The sequence below is a fragment of the Phallusia mammillata genome, chromosome 1 (genome assembly GCF_965637545.1).
Source record: "Phallusia mammillata chromosome 1, kaPhaMamm4.hap1.1, whole genome shotgun sequence".
Taxonomy (NCBI): Eukaryota; Metazoa; Chordata; class Ascidiacea; order Phlebobranchia; family Ascidiidae; genus Phallusia; species Phallusia mammillata.
Genome location: NC_137252.1, coordinates 35,503,506 through 35,510,300, shown reverse-complemented (window position 1 = coordinate 35,510,300; position 6,795 = coordinate 35,503,506).

Here is a 6,795-nt window from a genome sequence, read left to right as displayed (position 1 = left end):
TCCTCTCATTTAAGATTATAAAATGCCCTGAAGTGGGCGCTACAGTGCACCGGCTAATAAGCCATGTTTAGTGGGTCAAAACTCAAAACCTTTTGCGGTGGAAACTTGGCCGAATGGTCCGGCGCGCCTGACCCATACACAGTCATAAAAACCTCGATCGGGATTCGTTCTCGTCCAGGCGTCCTGGTTTGAAATCTCATGAGAAAAAATGGGCAAAAATTTCAGTAGGGTTACATAGTTAAGATTTAGTTGTGTAGTACGGGTCAACTTCGTAGCAGTTTGCCTGTAAGGTCCATTTATTTTTATCCTGCATAGCTGTATTTTGCTTGTTCTGAATGCCAGGCGCTTACTCTTGTTAACTTTCATTTCGTAGCTTAGCTGTTACGTGGTAATGTGCCACACCGAATTTAGGGTGTGAGGCAGCAAAATGGCAGTATCAGGGATTGGCTGAATAATAATATTCTCACTTACCGATAATTTACTTGAAATAATTTAACTGAAATTTCTTATGTTTGACGTGCAGACCACTGAAAGGTAAATACTCATTTTCGGTTCCAATAGCAATTGCACATGTTCATCAAATTCCATTGTCTAATTTGGGCTTCAAGTTTTATTGTTTGAATACTTTACAAACGAATTGATTTTAAGTAGGGATTTGTGCGTTTCTCTGCAGCAACTGGGTTATAGTTTTGCTAACAATTCAAGCGTTAAAGTCAGATTGGTTAATGTTTCCTCAAACGATATTCAATATGTCTTGTCGAGGAAATCAAACTTCTTACCTGTATCAATTTAAAAATCATCGTTTCGAATGATATTCTACAAGCTAACACTGCTAAATTTTAATTTATTCGATTGCAAATCTGTGTTCTGCGTTTCTTAATCTTGCATCTAAATTACAGGACTTTTGTTCGGCAACGAAGGGAGTCAAACATCCAAAGGTGAGATGGTTTTAAAAAGTTTTAAAAATCCATTGTTCGAGGCCAATGCAAGAAATCGGATCAGGCCACAATAATTCCTGAGTTCAATTGTAATCTGCCCTAACGTAAAAGCACAAAGCTGCTACTTTTTTAATTGGTCCCGAAAATTAGATTTTTTTAAACTGAAAGTTACGACACAGACATGACGTGAAGTGTGAAGTTAGACCTGAATTAAAACCCGCTTTATTCTAACTTAAACCCGAACCAGACCCGTAAGGCCCGTCCCGACTTATAACTCTAAATACATTTGTTCTAAACTGATGTGGCCCATCATATCACTGATGGTGGCATTACCATTTGCAGAAACTTTGATGGATAAAGCATATTGCTTTTTAAGTATTTTAGGGCCGTAATTTTCACCATTTAACGTAAGTATAATCAGTGAACAATCATGTGTACTAAAATATATCTTGTTTAGATTTTGCCGCCGGTCTTCGTCCCCGCCTCGACTCGGTACGTAGAAACTCAGAACGACTCTCTATCGCCATTAGTGGCGGGTTCGGTTCGGTCGGAGCGCTAGTCACCAAATCCGCCGAAGATTTAAGCAAACCTCCAGACGGAAGTCCCAACACCGGAAGAAGACCGGTTTGTAAACGTCACGGTGACGTCACACAAGATGACGTCACTCAACAGCATGGCTCCTACGTTGGACTGCTGTCTCGTGTTTTGTGATTTAAATATGGACGAACGAATCAGCAATTGGGGACAGGGTGCTTGATTATACCAAGTGGTGTTAATTCATTGCTGGAGTTTTATGTCGAGCAAAATCAACGAAACTTTTCAACTTTTCTGATTTACTATTCTAATTTTTAATTTGTTTAGTGACGTTCTTAAAGTTGTAATCTTTATTTAAACTCCTTCATGTGTTTTCACATGAGTTATCATGTGATTGTGATTCGGTGATCTTAGCTTCGTGATCGACTTCTTTTCAATCACATTTGCGTTGGAAAACAATCTAGTTAATTTTACTTTGTTTATCTTCTTATTTCCACTTTTTATCTCATAACTTACTTTATTCTATTTTAAACTTCCAAATTTATTTGACTAATCTATATTGTCTTAGTTTGTTGTAATATATAGTAAATATTTGTTTCTTTTTTGAAACCCAAAATGCGTTTAGTTTAAATTTTTTCAAAAACTTTTGCAGTCCGCATCTAAAGACGGCAAGAAAATGTCGAAGAAAAAAAGTCGGAAAAACAAAAACGAGAGACCGAGCATCAGTATCGTATCGTTCGAGTAAGTTACTTTTGCTTTTTAATGAGTAGTTCACAAACCAGTAGTTCACTATTGGTGCATAAAAGTGGAAATGTGATTAAAACGTTTGCTTTTACATTTCCTTTGAGCTATTTGCAAAAATATAAATATAGGTCTATGAATAAATTCGGCGATTTTGTTTTGTCCAGTTCAATTTGTGCCAATTATAGTTTAGATATACTCATTTTTCGCGCAAATTTAACTAAATGTAATTAATAGAACTTGCAAGCCAAAAAAAGATTAAGGCAGAACAAAAATCCAAAAGTACTAAAGTCGAGAGGTCGCGGGTTCAAATCCCTCCGCAGAGTGTAAGGTTTTCTTGCTTCTTGCAGCTTAAAAATGTTTGATTAAACTTGCAAGACTGGAATGTACTTTAACGTTACATAAGTTACATGACATTTTCGACCAGTTCGTCCAATTTATTTTGTGCCAACGGTTAAAATACGAGGCAGGCAACGGTGCTTGTGATTCAACTTTCGGCGTATTCTCCACTGAGACTGTGTAGCTCAGTTGGTAGAATGCGAGTCCCGGAAAGACTTCTGTCGTGGGTTCGAATCCCACCGCAGGCTAGATTTTTCTAGCTTGTGCCTTGTCATATGGGAATGCATGGAAGATCGGCTGAATCGGTTTGACGCCTTTGATAGGCCTGGCCATCTATGTTACATAGTACGGTTGAAATGTCGCCATTTTTTGTGTAAGTTGATCTTGAAGTAATTATTTAAGTTTGCAAGCCAAATTTACTAATACAAACGCTTTTTTGTCTTATGCGGCAGGGAAACACTTATTTTTCACTTTTCAGACATCCTTAACACCCGAAGCTTTATTCTAGACACCCAATATTAAATTATATTTGTTTGTAGTGATTCGGGTTATGCCGGTTCGTTGAGCAGCAAAAGTTCTTCTATGACGTCGATAGCTCTTTCCGCTTCATCGCCCAACCTGAACCGAAGTTCCGCTCCAGCGACTCCGAATTCGCAACGCCGAAAAGATGACGTCAGAACTCGAAGTCACACCGATTATTAAGTTCAAGTTCAGACTCTGACTAAATGTTAAAAATATTTGAAAGGGAAAAAGGTTTCAAAACAAAGTAACATTTCGATTTTTGTTCCATGGCCTTTATCATTGTAAAACGGTAAACAATGCCTAAAAATAACTAATCAACTGAACTTTATACCATGGGTGTCAGAAAGGTCAAGAATTGCCACGTCACTACAATACTTCGTCAGGATTTTGTAAAAAAAAAATTGTCAATATTATTGAACAGCAAAATATATTTTACTCCTGTACACAGGCGGTTCTCATTACTATTACGAAACATTACAAACCGCGCACCCAAAGTGTTTGAGGGCTTAGTTACTATTTCCCCACATCGATTTATTGTTGGTTTCAGAAATGTATTAATCACCATTGGAACTCTATACATAGTTACAGATTATAGTCTATTAAAATTGTTAACATTTTACCCCTCGATATCGTTATAAATTACCCAATTTGACCCCAATTAATGAAAAACCTAATACCGAATACTCATATCTGTTGTCTCGCAAAATTTACCCCTAAGAAAGTCCTTTACAGTTCGACTTTCCCCCTGTATAGTAACCTCTGACCTAAATAATAACCCTTCACCTACATAATAACGTCACAATTCGACGAGTTCATCGGGTTTACGGCCAGGTCCGTGATAAGGTCACCGGACTGTAACGGGTCAGTGAACCGTGAAATTTGTATTTCCGGTTCAACCTCGGTTGTCATTATTTGTGTGACCTGAGTCAGCTGTGTTCCGTTTGCGATGTTTACTTACTAATTGTAATCAGATCATTATGTCTGTTGTAACCTGCCAAAATTGCGTTTCCATTTTTATTGTTGTTGTATGTTTCCGAACCATTTTAAGCACAAGCTTTTCCCCTTTCGCGTAATTTGCTTCAATTTATCGTGTACGTGACAAAATACCAATGGTTTAATGCTGGTATAACGTAAATTACCTAATATCGTCTGCCCTTGTATATGGCGTCAGTGCGAATATAAGGTCTTTTACGTTACACTAGTAATGTGATAAAAGAGCTACCAATCGCAAAAACATGCACCAAAGTTGTAAGTCAGGTTGGAGTTTTGATTCTGACCTGACTTTACAATCGGCCACGTTTATTTTGTAATTTCACCTTTGTATCTAACTTTCGATCTTAATTCATGCTTCGAAACATGGTCCTAACCTAAACCCTGGGCCGCCTTGCAACTCTGGCCGTTCGACCTACTTGTTGTCATCTGTGCCCAAAGCTATTTGCTTGATAACTCTCGTTCCTTGTTTGTGTTAAAGTCCCCTCCAAAAAACAACGACATTTTGTTGTAACTTTGGCGCGATTTCCAATTTAAGGTTTTGTCCCCACCCGTTTCTATTGTTTGTCTTTTAGGCATCTAGTATAGGAGAAAGGATTTTAAATACCGGAAAATTATTTGTAAAGTTATTCCGCATTCGCCAAGAACTAATTGTTTTTAGTTTTTAAATGTGTCCAATCCAGTGACTATTTGTTGTGCGAAGACCGTATAGTAACTACGTTTTATGGTAAAGGTTAGTTTCCGCCCTTTTCTATTGTTTCTCGTTCAAGCATAATGCAAACAAACTATTTTTGACCCAACTTTGAGGCGCAAACTCTTATCTGTTATCTTTCATGCAAATTAGGTCGCTTAGACTTTTCTCCTTCAAAAATTAATCAGATGACAATTTCTCTTTTATTTTTGTCCGACCTTAAACGTGAGTTCGTTTCTAGTACTTCAACGGAACCGACAAAGATACGTTTAATGTGCTTTTCCGGGTCTTTTGTCATTATTATTATCACCGAATTTTAATAGACCTACACCAATTTCCTCGATAATTTGTTGCAATATAACAGCCCTTCAAGTGTTCGAATACGATTGCCTTTTAAACATTTTTTGGTTTTATTGTATATTTTATCAGTTTTAGCCTTTTCCGTATGTGTTCCATTTACATGATTTTTATCCGCACACTTTACTGAAACTGCACTGTCATGTTGTGTGCCTCAACCACGTGGTACTACGTTTAACCTAAATCTGCTGAGTCATCCACTACCGTTTCTTGCCATCTATTTCAAAATTATAATTATAAGCCTAAATTGCCATAATTCTGGACGTAGCCAGTGGTGGGATTCAGCCGGTTCGCACCGGTTCTTATATACGAAATTTTATGAGATCAGCGAACCGGTTAGCATTACTGGTTACTGTCAATGGAGTTTTTGTAACAGAACCGGCTAACAAATATTACTTTTGAGATAGAACCGTCTGACAAAAAATTTAAATCCTACCACTGGACATAGCCTATGTAGACCTAAATGCATTTCACATCAATCGTCATTATAAACCTATCATAGCATACACTGCGTGAAACCCTATAGTCCCAAATTTTTGTTAAAGTTCTTACTATTTCATTTTGTTGTTTAAAATTTGTGGTGGAAACACATATCCAGACATTGTTAAGTGAAAATAACCTGTTGTGTAATAACCATGTCATTGCCTTCACTTACTTTGTTTGTGCACATTTTTCGCCAAGTGTCTTGAATTTGTGGTAAAACATCGATAAAATACCGCTAGCATTTTCATTGCAGCAGGCAAGTTCGTAGATTTAAAAGAATCTTATCAGACACACACACACACTTATGAGATTCAGATGGAAAGAAGTGTTTTATTTCAAGATTTCGCAGAACATTTGTTTTGTTCGGTTTGCAATGTAGCTTTAGCTATTGTAGAAGTCAAAACTGCTCTCGTCGACTATAAGCATTTTATGGATAAATAGTAATGATTTCGCTAAATTGCTAAAGTGATTAATCTTGTACAACTGTAGGCAAGTTGTTTTCCCCCAGAATGTTGCAAGTAAATTGTATGTACGGCAGGCATATTGATAGCGAAATTAATCAAATTACATTGGTGTAAAATAAAACAGGTTTGATATTAAAATGTAAGCCGCCCTCGAGTGGAAGCCGGACAAACTGTAGCGTAAAAATCTTTATAATCCTCGACTTATATCCCGTTTCCATGGCCGTTTTGAAAGTCCGATCGGACCTCCTCGCGAGCAGGTCCGCGAAAACGCTGAAAAAAATGCTGAGTCATTCCTTATTGCGTCCGATCGGACTTAAATAGCGGAAAAGTCCGATCGAACCAACGGCCATGGAAACGGGATATTACAATCGAATAAACTAAGTAAACCTTGATTTAGAAGGGGTTTTCAAGTCTATATTTATGATACTCACATTTTGTTGGAAACATAAACAACTTGATTTTATTTAGGTTGAACTTTATATAAGGTAACAATGGCACAAAATTTCATTTGCAAAGTATTTTATCTCAACAAATTTGTGTATTCGTGTTGACGTTTTCCCCATGACTCAACGAAAAGTTTTTTCTCGGAACCAACGATGCGTGACAAATTCGCGCAGAAGAAAAAAATCTCTCGAATTATTTCTCAGATTTAGATTTTTCTGTTATTTGTTTCTAACAGGTTTCAGATTCAGAATTGTATAGTTAATATTTTTTTGGAAATCGTATTATATACCTG